At 42.1% G+C, this 21960-nt stretch overlaps 1 protein-coding gene and 1 pseudogene across 7 annotated transcripts in view; one reads left to right on the top strand and one right to left on the bottom strand.

Annotated features, from left to right (window-relative positions):
- The window catches only part of AKAP1 (A-kinase anchoring protein 1), a 46510-nt gene extending 26414 nt beyond the window's left edge, over positions 1–20096 (bottom strand). For 2 of the 6 annotated variants that reach the window (XM_020991918.2, XM_020991923.2), the window contains exon 1: positions 6847–7045. The gene's annotated coding sequence lies outside the window, so the exon portion shown is untranslated. Of the gene's footprint in view, positions 1–2800; positions 2853–6846; positions 7046–18538; positions 18606–19852; positions 19944–19997 lie in introns of those variants that run through there. The other 4 variants (XM_020991922.2, XM_020991919.2, XM_020991921.2 and 1 more) reach the window with 4 other exon arrangements.
- A 339-nt stretch (positions 20097–20435) lies between these two features.
- The window catches only part of LOC110212122 (small ribosomal subunit protein eS8 pseudogene), a 58465-nt pseudogene continuing 56940 nt past the window's right edge, over positions 20436–21960 (top strand). Inside the window, exon 1 of the transcript XR_013487242.1 lies at positions 20436–20535. The product of XR_013487242.1 is annotated as a small ribosomal subunit protein eS8 pseudogene (transcript). The remainder of the gene's footprint in view (positions 20536–21960) is intronic.

Raw genomic sequence — 21960 nt, 5'->3', positions numbered from 1 at the left:
ATCTTCACAACCACTATTATTATTCCTACTTTACAAATGAGGAAATTGTGGTGGGCAAAGGTCAAGTGACTGGCCCAGCAAGTGACTAGCCAGAGTATGAGGCTGGATTTGAACTCTGGCTGTCCTGTGTCCAAAGTCTGGCAATCACTGCACCACCTAGCTAGAAAGATAGTTCATTGGGTGTTTACTGTCTAAGGACCAATTTAATGAAATGCAGCTGACTTGGTCACCAGGTGTCTCCCTCTCCCCCCCCCCCCAGCTATATCAACTTATGAAATTCTTAAGGTGAATGGGAGTGGGGAAGGGGAAGAAATTATAGCCCCTAGAAGTCTGAAGGCAGCTAGCTGGCTCAGTGAGCACTGGGCCTGGAGTCAGAAGACTTGAGCTCAAATCTGGCCTCAGACACTTAACTAGCTGTGTGATCCTGGGTAAATCACTTTACCTCGGTTTGCCTTAATCCACTGGAGAAGGAAATGGCAAACCCCTCCATTATATTTGCCAAGAAAACTCCAGGGACAGAATGATCCACAGGGTCACAGAGTTGGACATGAATGAATGACTGAACAACAAGAATTCTGAAAGTCAATATCACTGAGATCTTCCAAATGATCACTGTATACCACAATGATAAATAACCAATCCCACTAAAATACAAAGATGCGGGAGCAAGACTGCTTTTTTTTAAAATTCCCCTTCACAGACCACCCCCCTTTTTAAAGTCACGGATATTCTAAGGATGGGAGAACAGACTGAAAAAAGTTTAGGGATAAGAAGAAAATCCAAGAGTGACTGTGAGGCCACCTTCATTTTTCAAGTGACCAACCATATTTCCCTAAGTACCAGTCACATTTTCTAAATAGAGCCACCACACCTTCTCTCCCTCCTTCTCATCTCTTTCCCTCTGCTGGGGTTGCTTGTTGCTGTAGTTTCAGTGTGAAGGGCAGAGTTTTTGTTCAGCTCTCCTACTTCACAGTCACTCAATGTAGGGCTATAGCCAATTCCAGATTTAGATTGGGAATGCCTGGAACCAGCTGTCAGCAGCAGAGACAGGGAGGTACTTGTGTGCTGATTATTTCTCCATGCAGGAATGATCACTGTCCCATTTACACGTTTACTCAGCACTAGGCTTCTAAGAAAGGGTCATCTCACCTACTCCTCAAGCTCCTAGTCTGACTGTTCTCTCCAGAAGTTATTTTTTTCACCTAGTCCTACCTTATCAGGTCAGAGCCATCTATGGTGCACAGCTGCTCATGTTCGCAGTGGTAACAGAGGGAGGGAGAGGGAAAACTATACCAGAAAGCAAAATGGCCTTATTCTAACAGAATAGTGATCGTAGATTTAGAACGAGGAACTTTAGAAGTCATCTAATCCAACACCTCCTCATTTTATTTCTCAATTTATTATAACCATTTTATGTCTGTCAATGATTGTACTTGAGACTTGGGTATCCCAAGAATCACTTCAGGCCTGTAATTAGAATGTTATTCCATTATACAATGCTACTTTCTAGGGCAGTGTTTCCTATCTATAAATCCCGATCATAGAAAGGAAAGTCTTTCCTTCCTTGCCTAAGAGGATTACTCCTGCTTAAGCACAGCCAATAACTCCCATAAACTCCTGCCCCTGCCTTCTATCCTGAGATCAGAGCCTAAGCATGAGATGTGTAGCATCTCATCTGAACACTCAAATAATCCTTATTTTTTTTTAAGTGAGGCAATCGGGGTTAAGTGACTTGCCCAAGGTCACACAGCTAGTACAGGTCAAGTGTTTGGTGTGAGGCTGGATTTGAACTCAGGTCCTCCTGACTTCAGGGCCGGTGCTCTATCCACTGCGCCACCTAGCTGCCCCTCAAGTAATTCTTGTACTGAGCATATTCAACGTCCCAGTCTGGATAAACACTGTCCTAGAGGGTTCTGTCTTGCTCCAAATAGATGCAGGCCCTTACTGCTACCTCATCTCTTTTGTCTTTTGGGGTACCCCTTTCTGCTAGTGTTCTCAGTGAGAAAGTTAAGAAGGGCCCCTCTCTCCACCTCCTTCCCACAGAGAAAGGCCTGAGGTTTTTGTTTGTTTGCCACTAGGGAGTTATGGGGGCAGCTGGGGATAGAGCACTGGGCCTGGAGTCAGAAATATCAGAATTCAAGTCTGACCCTACTTACTAGCTGTGTGACCCTGGGCAAGTCACTTAACCCCTGCCTGCTAAAACTGTAGAAGGAAATAGCAAACTTAACTGTGTGACCCTGGGCAAGTCACTTAACGCCAATTGCCTAAAAAGAAAAAAAAAGGAAATAGCAAACCATTCCAGTATCTTTGCCAAAAAAACCCCATGGACAGTTGGTCCACAGGGTTACAAAGAGTTGGACATGACCGAACAAGTGAACAACAACAACAGAGTGTTATGGTCTCTCAAAAAAAGGATGTTTCGCTACATGTTCCAGTCAATCTCCAGGAACAAGTGCAAGTCAACAAACATTTACTAACAAGGAAAGGACCAAGTGCATCAACAGATGCAAAAGCTTTGAAATAAAGATTTTCGTCTTGTCTCTATTTTCTTTGCCTTATGGATTAAAAAAAATGCTCTACAACAGTAGAGGCAGCTTGGTCCTTGGAGACAATCTTAAATTCAGGTCCTTCTTGTGTTAAAAGGCCTACTATGCAGAAGGCACAAAGGATACCAAGACTGCCCTCAAGGAATTTGCTTTCCACTGGGTTATGCAATTAAAATAATCTGATCTTTGTTCTTCCTACGAATAAAATGATATTAAAGGAAGACAGAACCCATTTCTCCAAGTAATTTACTTACCATCAAATAGAAAAGGGATTAGATTTATTCTGCTCAGCTCCAGATGGCACAACTAGAAATAGCAGATAGAGAAGATTTTAGGCTTGATATGAGGGAAAGCTATCCAGATGTAGAATTAGTTGCTTGGGGAAATAGTCCTTCAGTAAAGGAGTCTTTGACTATCCCAGAGAACTTTATCATGCACATGAAAAGAACAACAATAAGCTCTGGAAAGGTGGCTTTAATAATGAACTTTTCCCCCTTTTTTTCTTAGCTTTATATGACTTTAATATTAAAGATGTATTATCACAGTTTTCATGGATAGAGTGTTAGACTGGTGTTCAATTCCCTTGCTGAGCCAGACTTGACTTCACCCTTAGAATAGGTATTTTCTTTGTTTTTGTTTTTTAAATTTAAACCTTTCTTTTTCAAAAGAACTGAATGAAGCTATCCCAGTGCACTCTTTTATAATAATCTAACTGGATACTATTTCTTGTGTCCTAGAGAGCACTGCTATAAAGGAAATGGCTTTTTGAGCACCCTTCTTCGATCCCAGGAACTCAGTAGGGCTGCGGCACATCAAAACCTTTGTGCTATCAAGGAAAGGCAGTCAGAAAGAAAAAAAACCTCCGTTTTTCCACTGCTCTTCGATCTTCAGAGGCAGCAGATAAGAGAGCACAGGAATTGTGAGTTAGGAAGACCTAGATTCAAATCTTATCACAGATAATGATTAGTTGGGTGGCTCTTCTGTAAAAGTCTCATTCTTTACCCCCATTCCCACCTACCCAAAGTTAAGGGCCAACCACCTCAAATGTCCTGCACCACACACCTAAAAAGAAAGATGCCTTCAAAATGAAAGAAGTGGGAATGTCTCAGAGAAACTCAGAAAGCAAAAAAAGCAAAGTGTCTAGAATGACCATCATGAGGTAAAACAAAACACTAAAGCTGCCCAGGAAGTTAGAGGAAAGTTTCTTCTCCTATTGGTAGAAAGTTTGGACGATTATAGGCACAGCACTGCACAGGAGTTGAGGTTGTCCCTGTATTTTGCTTATCACTTTGTTATGAGGGAGGGTATAATGTGGAAGAAGGGGGTATATGTGAGAAAATGACTGACTTTAAAAAAAAACACAAGGCATCGATAAAACTTTAAACAAAAAGTTTCCTAAGATGAAAATACTAGGAAAAGCCCAACCCTAAGGGAAAGATTAGGCTGTTTTGGATCTGAATGCATTAAGTTTCTGCCTGCTTATTTTTAGCAGGACCATTTGCCTGGGAACAGAGGCTTGCTGACTTGACTAGTTGCCAAAACAGTCTTACAAGCCTAAAAGCAGGCCTGTGCCATGCCCCCAGCCTGTCACACCATTCATGTGCTTACTAAGTTAGAAGGAATGCCCTCGAAGAGGCCTTGAGCTGCACTAAGCCTTAGAACACAGGGCAGAACAATTGTCTGATGCCACAGGCCTGCTCAGAAAAGCATCTGTCAGGAGACTGTCAAGACTCTCCTCTCCAGAAAATATAGTTTTGAAAGCAATCCACTGCCTTCAGCTACACTGAGGCATTAAGCCGGCAGAAGAATGAAGCCGAAGAGCTCTCTCCCATGTGCCTAAGTCAATATGGCTGCCGAGTTATTACCAAACATGACAGATGCATGTGACTGGTGGGACCTCAACCAGTAAATAGGCAGGGTCAAGGATTTAAAAGTAGTAATTCTTGCCCAGTGGCAGCCTGTGCAAATGTAAGGGGAAGCACTTTGTATTTTGTGCTCTAAATGAAAGCTGTCAGATATTAGAAATAGAATCCTCTCCCCTCCCCCCTCACAGCCTAAGTAGTCAAAGAACACAGGTTTGTGTCCAGAGGCCCTCCTGAGTACCTAGGGGTAGAGAGATGCTCCATAGTTTGGCCATTTCAATAGTAATAAACATTTAGAACAGATCAGAAGATGAGGTTATTTTCATCTTTAAAAGTTAGCAGGATGATTATTACCTTGTTAAATTTAATATATGCTTTCCCTCAGAACTAACAGAAGTTCAGGTTCATATGCAGAAAATAAAAGATAAAAAGTAGGCAGAATGACTTCACACACACACACACACACACACACACACACACACACACACACAACACATATATATAAAACCAATATCATATTGCTTTCCTTTTCAAGGGATGGATGAGGGGTAGGGAGGGAGAAATTTGGAAGTCAAAATTTCAAAAAAACGCAGTTAAACCTTTTTACTGTAATTGGGAAATATTTAATGAAATAAATTTTAAAATATATATTTTTTAAAAATGTAGGCAGGAGGTGAGAAAGAGACCAACCTTGGAATGTAAGAGTAGTTAGAAGGGAAAGCAGACTTAGTCTAACCCCTTGATTTCACAACCAAGGAAAGAAAGTAGGACCTACAAAAGGTTCATTAATTGTCCAAGGCTACCTTGGTGGACAGCACACTAGATCAGGAGGATCAGGGTCCTAGGCCTAGTTCTGCTATTAGTAAGCCACAGGAAAGAGAAAAATCACTGTCCCCTCTCTAATCCTGTTTTTCCTTCTAGCTTTGATTCCATGGTTCTAAAATTCCACATTCTAGAGTTTCTGCCAACACTTGTTTTAGGAAGATAATAACCTCAAGAATGGCTGTGAACTATCACAGCATCTATGCACCTTTTCCTTAAAATTTGAGAAAACTCTTTGATAAGAATTTCCAAATGTTAAATCTGAAGTATGGAACAGTAGAAAGAATGCTGGCAATGAAGAGTGGTGTCCAGAAGACCTGGCTTTTTCAAATCCTGCTTCAAACATTTACTAGCTATGTGACCACATTTCTCTGAGCCTCTGTTCCCCCATTTGTAAAAACAGGAATAATACATCTAGTACTTAACTCACAAGGTTATAGGAGAGAATTAAATGAGATAATGTACAAGAACACTTTAAAACATTATTTATATGTTAGCTATCAGTTCTTGAAGATGTGTCAAAATAAAAATATTCAATCTATACCTGAGATTGGTGAAACTGATGTTACTGTACTTAGATATATGGTTATATCCAGTAGACTAAGTTAGATACAAATTTAGAAGTCTGTGCATTTTGGCATTCCATGAGGGATTACCAGTTAAATAACCCATGCATTCATTCAACAAATACTCAAATTCCTGCTATGTATAAGGTAATATTGTGACAATTAGATATTAAGATCTGGTCCCAGTCTATAAAGAGCCTAAAATCCAATAGAGGATTTTATAAAAGTCACAACAATACAAGGCATTACACACAACTTCCAGACAGGGAGTGTGGTAGAGAGAATGTGAGCTTGGGAGTCTGAACACATCAGTTTAAAGTCAGGATCTGCTTATTTCTTGGGTGACCTTGGGCAAGCTGGTCACTTTGCTGCACTGAATTTTAGTTTCTTCATCTGTAAAATGAAGTTAGACTTTGACCTCTAAGATTACTCCAGCTTCCATTCCTATGATTCATATAGGTGAGAGGTAAAAGTGCTCCAGAGTTCAGAGGAAGACCAAGAAAATTAGGGAAGACTTCCTAAAAGGCAGGATCTGAGACAGGACTGGAAGGATAGATAAGTTTTAAATAGGATTTTGGAGCGGGAGGGAGGGGGTAGATAGGGAAAATGGAAATTGGCCAAAATATTCCAGGTTTAAAACCAACCAAAAAAACCTAACATACACTAAAAGAGAAGCCAAAACAAGACATCTTTGAAGTACCAGTGAGAACTTAAAAGGGTCAGAGAAAAACAGAACAGTAGAAATAGTGTTGGGGAGCAGACTGTAGAAAGCACGGAATACCAAGCTAAAAAGCTGGATCTTCATTCTATAGGCAAATAGCCCTGGAAGGTTTGTAAGCAAGGGAAGTAAGAGTGTATCCAAGTGAATCATTATCTAAGCCCTTGTGTGCAGGTTGAACCCATGAGAAATAATATACTATGTATCCTCCAGGCAAAATGGAGGCAAGTCCTTTCCCTCCAAGGAGACATTTTAGAAGACAGAAGGCAGAGACATGAACAATAATAAATGAAGCAAAGTGAACCACTTCCCTGGCAGCAGATGCCTCCTACCTTGCTGGAGATGGTGTTAGATCCTAGTCACTAAGCTTGGAGATGCCACGTTTGGGCCCTTTCCCCCAGCCACATGGCTGTGGGCTGCCGCCCAGGCCAGGGTTTAGAGTGCGGGAGCCATGCCTCAGGTTTCTATAGGGACCCCAAGGGCAAGTCTGATGTTCAGAGTACAAAAATGGCCCTAATAAACTGACTTGTAGCAACATCTTAAAAGTTCCAAATTAGCTCACAGTGGGGCTGTGATGCTGGTTACACCCCATTGTTTCCACACCCTTGATTATGATAACCTAGGAAAAGCAGCCACACAGCCTTGGTCCCTAGCCTGTCTTCTCAAGAGGGTGAATTGCTGAACTTATTACAAACCAAACTCAACCTATTCCTACCAGCCAGCCAGCCACATGTTCCTCAGGAGCTGCAGATACCTAATATACCATTTAGAGCTCTCCTCAGCCGGGGCCCAAGTTTAGTCTGTAGCCATGGGTCAAGGTGGCAGGGCTTGATCAGTTATTAAATATCTCTACCCTTCAATCCCTACCAGATGGAGGTCTCAGATGTTGACATAGAGGTCTAGGGAAGGTATAGCTGATGTGATCTGAAGACCATAAAACTTTTCTACTCAGCCGTCTCTGAACAAGACCAGAGCTCCTAAAGCTTGTGGAACTCTCTCTAGTCTGGTACTATTTAAACTAGTAACTAAAGTAGAACTAGAACCAATAGGTAGAAGTTATAGGGAGGCAGATTCTAGCCTCAAGAGGCAATAAGCTCTTCCTTACCAGAAGGGTTCAAATTCAGGCAGCTAGAGGATGACCTTGGATTGCTATAAGAAGAGATTCTTGAACTTTGCAATAGTTGTAAGGTCTTAGATGTCATCTGGTCAAATTGTAAGGTTCTAGAACTCCCATTTAGGAGACATCACCACCCTAAGAAGGCACTGTGGTACAGTAGAATGCTGGATTCCAAGTTGGAGGATCTGAATATGAATCTTGACTGCCACTTACTGTTTGTTTGACCTGGCTACTTAAGCCACTTTGACCTCTAGGCTTGTCTCCCCATCTGTAAAATTATAGCACTGGACCAGATGACCTGAGGTACCTGCTAGCTCTAAATTCTGTTAACAATATACTCATAGGAATTAGGAGTATGAAGGCAACCATAGGCAGACTCAGAAGCAACTTAACAATTGAGTCAAAGCAACCTAGCTTCCTTATTCTGCCACATCCTCTCCTCCTAGCCCACTGTCCAATGATCAGTGGGGGGGGATATTCAATATTTTCTACTAAAGTCATCTTTTACTCATTGCAGGGAAAAGAAATTGCCAAAATCTTCTCTCTATTCAGACATTTCATTTTCAAAGAAAACACTCGGCAGGTTTCTAACAAAGCTCAATCCTATATTAGCCATTAGGACATTTTCTTAAGTATTAAGTGAGGTCCGTGAAGAATTGACATCTTCTGAGTGATCTCATGGCCAGATAGAACCACATGGGCTATTCAGAATAAAAGGAATAGAGGTGTCAGTTTCTGGCAATAATGGGGGCTAAGGAATAAGCCTAACATCCCTTAATCATAACAACATGATTAAGGGGCTGTTCAGAATAATAGAGATTGAAGGTCAGTAATTGTAGAATTTCTTCTGAACGGGGTATCTGAGGTGAATTTGCTGTGAAAGCTGGAAGCCAGATTCTGTTGGTGATATCACAGTACTATCAAGTCTTTTTAGGTTCCAAGCTATAAATATATTACACTAAGACATATGCCTATATTTCTCAGGGGTTTTAGTGGACAATCACATGAGATTAGGAAGAGCTAGCCAACTTCTTTAGACAGTATGCTCCTCCTGTTCTAGAGGCACTCTAACCATTTTAGTTTCCCTCTTGTCTAACACATAAAAGCCATTCAATAGGACATGTTTGTTCTGGATATTGCAGGATGACTCAAAGCCCCCAGATCTGTCACCTGCACTAGCTTTGAGATGGGGTAAAAGAACTCATATCTACACAACAAAGGGACAGCAGCTACCCTAAAGATTTTAGCAAATCAGAAGAGATTCCCGAAAGACTTGAATACAATGGGCTACCCGTAGTGAGAATCACAGGGAGGGAAAAAGGAGGCCCCTCAATGCCTCAAGGTCAATGAGCAGAGGCTGCCACCAACAAGCCTCTTCCCAAAACAGCAGGACCAAAACCCCATAAACTTAACAGAAAGATAAAATCAGTTCTCGGTACATTTTGTAAAACCCAAGAACAGAACCTGCTTCTGAATTTTATGCCAGAAAAAAAAAGTTGTATATAGGAGTATACTGACAGTGTGCATGCAAATGTGGGCAAACAGGAGTTCATCCTATGTCACATTTTCTTGGCAAACATAGCTTCCCAAGTAACTACCACAAATAATTCACTTATCAACCTTGTCTTTTTCCAGAATCTCTCTCCCCCTTTTCTCTACTCCACCAAAACCTTCCAAAGTTATTTCTTCCTCCCAAATGTCTCCCCTACCAGCAGGTTCTATTTTCCTCCTGGCCCCCCAGTTCAGCCCAGGGTGTTTACATAAAGGGGGGCAGCTCAGCTCTCAGCAATGGTAGTAAGTAAACAGTAAGAAGGACCTGTTTTTCAGGAAGAACAATAGACTCGTCCTAGTTCTTTAAAACTGCTCAGTGGAAACAGCCTTGGCTCCTCAGCCAACATAAAGCCCAGCGCCACATAGCGCCTTATATGGACAGAAGCCTCCTCCACCATCAGAAACAAATGCATGGGCTACAGTTCTCAATTCAGGAAAGTAAAGAAGGCTGAGCGGAAGAGAAATACCTTATCTTAAACCCCAAAGATTTCAGCGACATCCACCATTTTTATTTTCCAAATGTGATGTCTGATTATATTTCTCTGCTCTAATAGCAGCAGAAATACTTCATCTCTGCTATTCTTCAGTCCTTTTGTTTCCACCAAGTTGGCTTAAATAACTTGACATACACCAGAGACACAGGGTGGGGCGGAGGGAGAAGGGAATCTGTTGAGAATTCCTAGTTGACTTCCTTAATTCTCTTCCATAAAGCCCCAAATACTGTTTCCAGGAGTGAACTGTCTCTACATCTCCTGAACTGAAGCCACTCTGTTCCAAAGCAGCCCTGGACCCTTTGCCCATACTCACGCAGCACTCCTGAAGTGGGGCTCAATGGCTAAAAATAGTCACGCAGCACATGCTTGTTGTAACCTATGTCAAAGTCAGAGGACAAAACAGAGAAGTTATATTCATAACTGATATTCATAGCTAGGCTGTGCTTCCCCAGAAGGATGAGAGCTGAAAACAAGTCTGCATGCAAATCTGCCTTGGTCTTAACCTCTCAGTTCAACTAGAAAGTAAGTATTCACACCAGGTTCAATGTTTCTTGTGACTGCTCAATCAGTTTTCATAAAGAATACAAACCAAGGGTGAGAAGTTATAGAGAGACCAAAGATAAATAGGGTAAGCTTATAAAAAGTACAGGCCCGAGTCTGCTGATAGATAAAATAGTGTTTTGTTACCAGCTTACAGGCAGGAAAACTGGCCACCAAAAAAAAAGAAAGAAAAGTTCAAGAATATAACAAAGTTGTGTAATTCTTATAACTACTTTGACCCAAGAAAAAAGATCAGGACATGTACCTCCCTCCCTTGGGGGAGGGAATAGAGGAAAGTGAGTAAATCAAAAAATTACTGGGTAAAACCAGAATGCATTAATCATTTTTTTAAAAACTACAACCAAGTCATGTCCCACTTCTTTTTCTTCCCAAATCAAGCAGTTTGGAACCTTGGGGCTTCCACTGCACTTTAGGCCTTATCTCCCTACCAAGCTCCAGAATCCCCACACTGACCTCTTAAAGCTTGGCATCTACCTCTCCCTCAAGTACCTGGATTATTATCATCTCCATGGCTAAAACTAAGTATGCTGGAGACCAATCTTGTGAATCAGTTATGAAACTATGGGTATTTATAGGGCTAGGGACTGGACTTGAGATTTCACAGGTATAAGGAACTCCCAGAGGAAGAAAACACCTTCCACCAATGCAGAGTGTTACCTAGAACATTATGACTTACTTGTCCAGAGTGACACAGCCAGGATGTGATTAGAAAAGCAACTTGGATCCTGGACTTAAATATCCACCAAGCTCTACTGCCTCATATGGATATTTACGTAGTGTTTTCAAAATTTCAAAGCATTATCTAATTTAACACTAATAACAATCCTAAAAGGTCAGCACTACAGTATTATCTCTAGACAAATAGATGCTCACAGAGATTAAATGACTTGCCCATGGTCACCCAGCTTCTAATGATCCAGGTAGGACATGAACCAGGCTAAGTCTAGCACATATTGTTTTGTTTTTTGGCTAGGCAATGGGGTTAAGTGACTTGCCCAGGGTCACACAGCTAGTGTTATGTGTCTGAGGCCGGATTTGAACTCAGATCCTCCTGTCTCCAGGGCAGGTACTCTGCCCACTGTGTCACCTAGCTGCCCCAGTCTAGCACATTTTGCATTATACCACCTTGCCTCTGCAATTTTAGGCCAGAGGTTCTGCACTTGGGATGGACAAATTTCAAGGAGTCCATACACTTAGATGGGGAAAAAAACCCAGCATCTTTACTTCCACTAACCTCTAACTGAAGTGAAGCATCCTGAGCATTCTTCTAAGTGGGGATTCATGGATTTTAACCAGATTTCCAAAGGAGTTACACGAAACATGAAAAGGTTAAGAACCACCTCACTAAAACATGGCCTCAAGATTACCAGGAAATAAGTGTCTACTGTGTACAAGTGGTAGGTGTTTAGTCTGATTAGGCTGTTTTCAGACAATTTTCTGAGCTATTAGAGACTAATGACACTTTACAGGCAAAAGCCAGTAAAAGCTCAATAGCTCCTTTTTAAAGTGCCTTAACCTATGGCTAGCACCTGAACTATTCATTGTACGTCTAGAACAGTGCTTTCATAGGTGCTTAATAAAACGTTTGTTGGAAAAGAAAGATACTTATAAGGCATCCCCAAATATACAATGAGGAACATAAAATTCCCACAAAATATTAATGAAAGTTTTATTTGAATGGGGGTGGGGGTGGAAATGTGAAATGTAGATGTTTTTATTCACAGGCCTTCACTCTCTTCAGCTCAGTCATTTTTCATAATCTTCAGGAGTCCAGACAGGCAGGACCAAATGACCCCTACTGGAGTTATATTGGTCTCACTTATCCTAGCAATGAATGAGCAATCTCGTAGTTTTCCACATGTAACACAAACTTGAAAGCAAGGAATGTGCCTAAAGCTTTCTTGAACAGTTTTAAGTAAACTGTCAAATTCTTTCATTGATATTTAACCAATCTTAATGAGGCATCTATTAGTATCTGGAAAGCACTATGCTAGATGCCAAATGAAGTTTAACTAAGACAGTCCCTGCCCTCTTACAGCTTATAGTCTACACTCATAGTTCTCAAAGTGCAGTCTGGGGATCTCTGGGGACCCCAGGACCCAAAGACCCTTTCAGGGGGCTCCACAAGCTCAACATTATTTTCATCATAATAATTTTTAATTCCTAATACTGCAAGTATCAATTAACAAAAGCTTTTTCGGGAGATGGTCCTTAATAAATTTTAAGAGTGTAGCGATCCCAAGACCAAAAAGTTTTAGAACAAGTAGTCTACACCACTATGCTTGGTTTTAACACAAAGAACTAGGACCAATGGGCACGAGTCACAGGGAGACAGTTCCAAGGAACACAAAGGAAGAACCTTCTAATAACTAGAGCTATTAAAGAAACAGAATAGGTTGCCATAAGGTAGTAAAGTCTCTGTCACTGAATACTTGTCAAGGATACTGTGAAAAGGAATCCTGCAGCCAGGTGGTTAGAACAACCTCTAAAGTTTATTCCAATTCTAAGGTACAGGGTTTAAAGAGACCCTACTCAATATCAGAATCCCTTATTATCTAAAAGTATGATCACAACTGATTCAATTCCATTTTGCCGATTGCCCAACCAAGCAAGACAAAAGCTTAATAAGCTAAAAAGTTACTCTCATCCTAAACTGAATATTCTCTCAGTGACTGGCTGCCAACCACAGTGCTCTGATACCTAAATGTGTAAGGACCTAGGGCTGGGAATCAGGGAGGTAGCAGAGTGAAATAACTCAAGCATCAAGTTAAATTTCTTTTCATTGTATATAATCCATCTGATTTAGCAGAAGTTAATCAGACTGGGAATTCTAGTTAGATGAAAGAAGTAAAACAAAAAGGGGTTCAGTCTGGTAAAAAGTTAAAGAGAAAGTCTTCACAAACCTCATGAATCAAGGCCAAGAGCCAGAAGGTGTTATCATACTATAAATGTTTTCACAAGCCAAACATGAAAGCTTGATGCCTACAGCAGGCTCAGAGTTGGCATAGCCTTTCATTTGCTGTCACTATTCTGTAAGTCTTTAACTAACTTGATCTCTCTGCTTCATAATTTAATGGCTCCTTCTCTCCTAACCTGTAGATCAGAGCTCAGTTGGTGCTTTTTAATGTTATCACAGAGAAGTTCAACAAATAATTTGTCACTTAAGCTATCAGACTTGTGCAATTACTTGTTACCAAGTTTTCCTACTTAAGAGATTTACATGTTCAGAAGAAATGTGTGTCTACAAGGCATGACAAGCAGAGGTCTGTCTACCTGCTTACCTAGTTACATAAAGAGGGAGGGGGAGAAACTGAAGGAAAAATATCTCTAAATGGCACAGTATTTAGGAGGATCAATGAATTGTTTTAAGCCCTAAAACAAATTTTTTTTCTGCTCTGAGCAGCAGAACATACTTGTACCAGATAGAAAAACTCACCAAGAAAGCAAGCACCTGCAGTTCTTATTCATAAAGGAACAAAAGTAGGTCTCTACCACACAAATCCAGGCAAGAGGGTAGGAGATAAGACTAAATAGGGTGTGGGATGCCCTTCTGCAGATGTTATTGCAACAAAAAGTCATTTTGGAAAAATACCCAAAGTCAAGGAATGGAAGGAGCTCTTCAGCTACAGGAGAAGCCACGTTGCCATTTTATTATTTTTTTTTTCCTTGGGGAGGGGATAAGTGAGACAGCTTCCTGGAAAAACCTGTGCCTAGAAATATCCACTTAACTATTACTAGACAGCAGCTGGTTCTCAAACAAATGTTGAATATTTTAAAAACCCCTGCAGTCTTCTCCTTTGAAGTCTTAAGCACAACTTAAGATAGTAAAGCAAAGAAATAACCAGGGTATCAGAATAAATCTTTTTGATTCTTTGGCAGGTATATATTCCACAGTGCCTCTACCTCCTGCTTAAGTCAGTAACAACAACTCTCCCCTCATCAAGAAAATAAAGGGGGGGGGAAGCCCACCGACACTGAGTAGAACCTAATCTATGGCAAAAATAAAATCTACCCTTATTATGTTTTCTCTGGGCCAGCCTTCTAGGACACAGTCCTGCTGGTGGATGCTACTCCTGTCTCTCACTTTCACAAAACTCTAAAAAAACTATCTTAACACCTCTGATGTACAACTAGACCCAAAATAAACAATAATAATTAGTAGCTTACATTTATGTATTTCATTAAGGTTTGCAAAGTGCTCTATAAACATCTTATTTGATCTACAAAATAACCTTGTGATACAGGTGCTATTATCCCCATTTTATAGAGAGAAAAACTGAGAATCAGAAGGATTAAGTGATATACTCAGAGGTCACACAGTTGATGTCTGAGGTGGGATTCAAATCCAAGTCTTCCTTATTGAGTTTAGTTTGCTATTCATCATACACTACTGGTTCCCTAACCTGCCCTCCCTTCCAAGCATGTTATTATAAATGTTAAAAAAAAAAAAAGGCAAACAAAAATCCAACTCATGTTGTCTTTGCATTTTGCAAGAGAGAACTCAGATATTCTATCCAGAGTTTCTTTGTTAATCTCAGCCCTCCATTTAGGGACCTATAGTAAACAAAAATTTTGTAAACCTCTAGTAATAGCTACCATTTATAAAACATTTTAAGGTTTTGCAAAGTGCTTTACAAATATTCAGTTCTTATTTGATTCTCACAACTACTCTAGGAAGTAGGTGCTACCATTATCCCTATTTTACAGATAAAGAGATTGAGGCTAGAGAAAATTGCTTGCCCAAAGGTCAGCTAGTAAAGATCTGAGACAGAATTGGAGCTCAGACCTTCCTGATTCCAAGTCTAGCCTTCTATTGACTCTGTCATCTCTAAATTTGTGCTGTACTATGTATGCTAAGAAATTGTCTAAGAGGCTCTATCAGAGATATAAAAAAGGAAGTTAAACAGGTCAACCAATGAAAATGTCAAGACTTACACGTATACAGCACACACTAGTACAAGGTAACCCTTCAAAGGTTCAGTTCCAGTACCACTTGTTACCAAAAGCCTTTCCAAATTGCTCTGTGGTGGAGTCATCCACTCCCTGTATCCATTTTTTATTTACTTTATATTTATGTTACAACCCCTTCATAAATTCCTTAAAGGCAAGGACCATTTTTTGTTTTGTATTCCCATGCTTCAAACAATATCCGACATATAGTAGCACTTGGTGTTTATTGACTGCGCGGAGCAATTCATCAGACAAGAGACAGGTGAATTCTCTTCTCTGCCTACTTCTGCTCACAGTTGCCAAGAACAGTGTGGACTTCCTAGGAGAGATCAAACTCTTCATTCTGTGGGGCAAAGAGAAGTGAAATGACTTGCCCTAGGTCTCAAAGGTAGCAGTCAGAATTCAGAGAGGTCTTCTGATTCCAAACCTACTCAGCACACAGATGAAAAGATGCCAGAAAACAAAGCCAAACTAAACATGAATGTACTGTCATTATCCCAACATGAAACATGTGTGTATGTCTTGCTCCCTCTCACATGAATCTGAAAACTCAAGCCTCACAGCTCACACATTGGGAAATGGAGATACAAAGACATCAAGTATTAAGTGTATACTATGTATCAGGAAATGGAAATATAAAGACAGAAATATAAGTCTCTGTGCTTGAGAAGTTTACATTCTATTATATATACTATAAATGCAGGGTTAAGGGGGAGAAACTAGCTCTTGCCTAGGTAGCATGCTCTGAAATGCTAGCAAGATTAAGCACTGCTATCCAAGTCTGGTCGAGCTAATTCTCCCCTACCCTACCACCAAGTTCCTGAATTTTAGGGAGCGAAGTATTAAGTTTACTCAAGTAACCCTTAAGACAAAGCCAATCTGAGTCAAAGCTTTTAAGAAACTTCATAAGCCTAGTTATTGGCCAAAAGCAGCTATAGTTGCATAATCCCACTCAGTCTAAGCAAAAGGTCCACGCTATTCACTATGGTTCAAAGTGAAATTGTTTTAAATATTGATGCTCAGAACTTGACACTGGAATCTCATCACCGGTGTCCTTGGGAATCCATGATAACTGCAGATAGGCCTTTCAACTAAAGGCAGACAGCCTCTACCAGCTCTCTAAAGCAGCTACAAAAACACTGTTAGTGCCATTGAAGGGGGTGGGGGAGAGATAAGATGGGAGAAGTGCTATTCTAGATATATTCAAGTATTTCCCGTATTTTAAAAAAAAGTTCCAAATTACTAACAATTAGAGAAATGTAAAATTAAAGCAACTGTGAGATTCTACCTCACAACCTATCATTAGCAGAATGGGAAAAAAAAAAGGAAAACAATAAATGTTGGAAGGATTCTGGGAAGATAGATACCTGGAAGCACTGTGGGTGGAGCTTTTAACTGGCACAGGCATTTTGAAAAGCAATTTGGAACTATACCCCCCAAAGTTACTAAACTCTATCCTTTGGCCCTATGATACTACTATTGGGCATGTCCCTCAAAGAGATCAAATTAAAAAGAAAAGGTCCTATATGCATGAAATTATTTATAGCAGGCATTTTGTTTTGTAGTGGCAAAGAACCAGCCTAAGGGGGTGCTGTTCAATTATGGCATATGAACTATTATACTGTGAGAAATTAATCAGTTGCAGAGAAACCTGGAAAGATTTGTATAAACTGATCCAGACAGAACTGAATAGAACCAGGAGAAATATTTATACAGTAATAACACTAAAAATGAATAATTTTGAAAGCATTACAGTTATCAACCGTGATTCCAAAGAAACAATGAAGAATGCTACTCATCTCCTAATAGAGAGGTGATGAATTAATATGAAGAATGAGACATACATTCTTGAATGTGGCCAATATAGAAATTTGTTTTGCTTGACGATGCATATTTGTTACATGGGTTTTGTCTTGGGGGTGGGGGCAGCTTGATAAATGGGGGGGGAATTAAGCAACCATTTAATTACTGCCAAACTCACTCAAGTCAATTATCTACAATTTCTGTAGTATCATTTAACAGCACACCATCATAAGAATTACCTAGGAATTCTAGTACCTTCAGCTGATTTGCATACAGGTAGCAGGGTTTCCAGGGGGTCTTATTGTTGCCATTACTTATTTTATTACCATAATCTAAGTAAATTCTCTTTTCTACTGTAGAGAGTGATGCGTCTTGGACTGAAAAGTGACTTTGGATCCAAGCTATGCTCCTTAGTACTTTGTGCAACCGTGTCCCTTCCCAACTACCTTATATTTATTCTGAACATAGGTATATATGTACACATTGTCTTTCTCACAGGCTTCTTGAAAGCTGTGATAACTTTCCCTTTTTTCTTTCTATCTCCAATATCTAACATATAGTAGGCACTTAAAAAAAAAGAGAGGGTTCAACTAAAGAATCTCACCGTAGCACCACACTTCAGTCACATAACTAGGAAGAGATAAAGCCCTTTTAACAACACAATCCCATCTACGTGCACTTTAATACAAATAATTACCAGTAGATATCTTATTTGCAATAAATTATTACCCTATTTTCTTTGCCTTATGGATATAAAAAACTGCAGTGTTGATTGATACAGTTTGGTTTTTTGAGGTATTCTTAAATTCTGGTCCTTCTAGTAACTACATGTGCTTTGAAAGGAGAAAGGGCTGAGACTTCTTCAGAGGTGAACAGAAAAGAAACTCCACTTTACTGCTAAAGCCCAGAGTGAATCCAAATGAAGACAAGCAGGTAATACCAAGTGACACTACGCGGTTTTTATTGTTTTTGTTTTAAATGGTACAAAGCATCATTTAAGTATTAAGAACAGTTCTTTTCATTTCTAGCCAGCCAAAGCTTTGCTTTCTACACATAGCATGGGCTATAAACAGTAGAAGAGCCAACAAGTTTTGGATCTAGTTCCTATTAGTTACCTCAGTTGTGACTGCTACGTGGTTTATGCTTGTTTAAATCGTGTGAACAAAGAGCCCTTCCCTTATTGGTGATCAAAACCTGGGGGAGGGGGGAGGGAGGGAGAAGGAAGATTGTGCAGTCTGTACAAAGCTGTTTCAGCTGAGATCGGTTTCAGTTAATATAAATACTAAAATACCAAGTACTCCGTACTTAAGTTAGAGGACGATAGCTACACCAGCCTCATTCAAAAAAAAAAAATCCACACAAACTACATCAACTTAAAAGGTTTCTCTCTAGGTGTCTCTACCTCCACTTAAGCTAAGGCTACTATTTATCAGTAATGGCAGTTGGGGAAAGTGGGAACCTGCTGGACAGGGCATCTGCTAGCAGAACTAGGATCAAAATGTCAGACTGTTTCTATTTTGACACCGACCTTGCCCCCATTGCACACACCTTCTGCTTGCTGTTCACCTCCACTTCCACTTCTGCCCCCTGGAAAGTGAGGGTGGAATAAGTTTTCCTAATGAAGGAGGAAGGAAAAAACAACTGGATCTCAGTTATATAACCTTCAGGCACTTCCCGTAGGCTCAATGAACATCACAGAGCCAAAAAAAGAAAACAAAACAAAACCCCGTTAGTCTCATACACTTTCTGCCAGCTGCAGTCCAATAGCGCTAAGAGCTACTAGAGAGAAAAGAAAGGCTGGTCAAACTCAATGCCCGCCCCCTCCAGAGGCTGAGTCGAGTCCGCCCAAGCACCTTCTTTCTAGCTTTGTTTAAACTGTAATTCCAAACAGGTGCGTGTGCCCACCCAAGAGCCCCAGCACCCGGGTCGTTGCTGCAGACCCTGAGAGAATCAACTCTTCTCTGTAACACTTGTCCAACAGCAACCCTGGGGGGTCCAGGGATTGAAGCTTGGTCCGACGAAGCACAGAACTCCTCCTCTGGAGTCTCCATCATGTCCCATTTCTTCCTTTCCCCAAAATACTAGCCAAGAAGGTTTTTTTCTCCTCGCTTCTCAGGACTGATCCCCAGGTTCACTTGTTCTGTTTTGCAGAAATACTTCTGCTGTCTTCCACAGAGCAAACCCCTATCAGAGAAACTAACAAGGAGAGCCTGGCTTTCGGTAATCACCTGCCCCACTCTGACCTGGGACGGGACTGGGGCCTAAGAGCGGATGACATTTTTTAGTTAGTTGCTGTTCAAGGCCAGCATCTCTAGGAGCGGGTTGGGCAAAAAGGGGGATGGGGGGAAGCCAGTCCTCGGACCCCCTGGCCCCACCCCATGCCAGGGCTGCGCCCTTGCCATCCGGTTCTGTTCCAAGGCCCCCTCTGGTCGTTCGCGCTGGGTACACACGACCTTTGAAACGTAAACGCTCGCGGGGCTGGGCGACCTTGGGTGGGACAAGTTCAGCTCGGCGGCTTTCTTGGGAGCGAAGCGCGCGGCGCGGGCAGCCGGACAAGGAGGGAGAAGCCAGAAAGTGAAGTTACGGAAGGAGGCACCAGCCCAGAACCAGCCGGGGTCGGAGGCCCCTGGGAAGGTGCAGACATACATGGCTGGGAGAACGAGGAGCCGCTGCTCCGCCCCGGGCTTCCCCCGCACTTCTCAGCTGTCAGCCAGCCCAGGAATTGGCCCCACGAGCTGGGCGGACGGGACAGGCGTGGAAGTGAGGAGGGGAGCCCGGGGCCAAGCGTCCGCCGACCGCTGCCCCCCAACCCAGCCAGAGCAGAGGCGGGGAGACCCCCCCAACCCGATCACCCACACTTACGAGCTCTTTGGCGATCGCCCCCCCAGGTGCAGTCAGTCCACGTGCAGCTACCGCTGCCCCCACCCCCCCGGGCCCCGCCGCCGCCCCCTTCTCAGCCTTGGCCCCGCGGCTAGGCTCAGCTCCGGCCGCTCCCCCACGTGCTCACCCAGACTGGTGGAACCCTGAGACTTTAAATAGTAGAGGCGCGCGCTAACGACGTGCACGCGCTGAGAAACCCCGCTCCCTTCCTTCGCTCCGCCTCCCAGCCCTCGCGGTTCACTCTCCGCTCCGCCCCTAAGAGAGTGCGCAAGCGCAGCCTCAAGCTTCCGCCCTCCCCGCTCCCGCCCACACCCAACTCCCCGCCACCTCTTTTTCACGCACGCGCAATCGCACGCTCCCCCGCCCCACCACCGCCCTGCCTTCACACTTTTGCGCACTCGCGGATTCACGCTCCGGTCCTCCCTCCCTCCTTTCTCCCCCGCCCCCACCCAACTCCTCACAACCCCGCCTTCGCCCTCTGCGCACGCGCAGGCCAAAGGCTCCCTCTTTCCCACCCTCTGGCTTCCCTGCTCCCATCCAACCCCGCCTTCACCCACTGCGCACGCGCAGTGGCTCTCGCTTCGTGATTTTCCTGTCCGTCTCTTCTTGTTTCTTTGCTTCATCTGCTCCACGTTCCTGGTCTCAGACCTGGGAGGCTAAATTAGGTACGTAAGTGTTAGGACGTAAGTGTTGGGGAGGAGGTGTAGAGCAGACTGGCTTTCTGCAAGCCTGGAATCTGACCCCTGCATGAGTCCTCCCTTCCTCCCTCTTTTACCTTGGGCAGTCGTCTCAGCTCAGCCACCAAGTAACCTTAGACAAGTCGCTTTCCCTCTCTGGGCCTCACTTGTCTTCTCTAAAAAATGATGATGTACTGAATGATGTTTTAGGTCCCCTCCAGCTCTAACAAAGCCTTTCTGCCTGTAGGGAGGACTGACATTTATTTTCTTAGCTCTTTCTGAAATTCAAAGCACATAGCACCATATCCACCAGTCAGTCAACAAGCACTGAGTGCTTACTTTGTGCCAAACACTGTGCAATGTGCTAGGGATACAAAGAAAGGCAAAAAAACAAACAAAAAAAGCAGTCCCTGCTGTCAAGGTGCTGGCAGTGTAATGGGAGAGAGAATGGGCAAACAACTATGCACAAATAAAATATGTACAGGACAAATTGGAGATAAGAGGGAAAACATTAGCATTAGGCACTCAGGCTATTAAAAAATAAAAGTTCCTAGGGAGACCTCCCCCAAGATGTTCCTCTGATGGGACAGATGAAGGCTGTGTCCCCGAAGGTAGCTGGTACCTAGAACCCAAAATAAAGGGTTCTTAGCAATTTGAACAAACTGTTAAATGTGAAGATGAAACATGCTCCACCAGTTGTCTTAATTGTGGGATTATGATCCATGAAAAAAGAGGCTCACCAGAGGGGCATTAGTCACTGTTAGCTCCTTGGCTACCTAGGAAACTGGTCCCAGGAATATCGCAGGAGGGAAGAGAGGGAGGGGCTTGATCCAGAGAAACACCTTCTTACTCTCAAGGCTGAGTTCCACCTTAAAAGAGTCTCTGGTCTGCCCCCCACTAAGACGAACTGGTTTGTCTCCAAGAAAGTTCTGTGAGAAGTAACTAGAGAAGAATTACTTTAAAAACACGTCATTAAAATTGAAATCTTTAAATAATTCTTTCAGATCAGGCTTTTTATTAAGTGCAAACATTTATTAGGCTTGGTTAAAATTCATCAAAGGGTTTTTTGATTTAATTGCATCCTCCCCTGTCCACCCCCACGTGTTTGTTAGACTTCCGAACACTTCTATAACTTTTTGATACAAAAAGACGCCTGTCTCCAGAATTTTTAATGACAGTAGGTCTGTAGAGTTGGTAAATTTCCTCTGTGTGCCATACAATGTATTATATTCTGCTACCAAATTCTCATCAGCACTGGGCCTTTGTGGGGAATGATGTGGATCATAATAACAGTACCCTCCAATAGGAGGAAAAATTGATATTTTTATTAGTGTCTGTGAAGTTGGGGATATTCTATGGGTCAGGGACAAATGTGGTCTGTTCAATTATAAATACTAGCTTTTTTTAATGTAG

Source organism: Phascolarctos cinereus, unplaced genomic scaffold (genome assembly GCF_003287225.1).
Source record: "Phascolarctos cinereus isolate Bilbo 61053 unplaced genomic scaffold, phaCin_HiC Scaffold_5;HRSCAF=322, whole genome shotgun sequence".
NCBI lineage: Eukaryota > Metazoa > Chordata > Mammalia > Diprotodontia > Phascolarctidae > Phascolarctos > Phascolarctos cinereus.
This window is presented reverse-complemented; position numbering and strand designations above follow the sequence as displayed.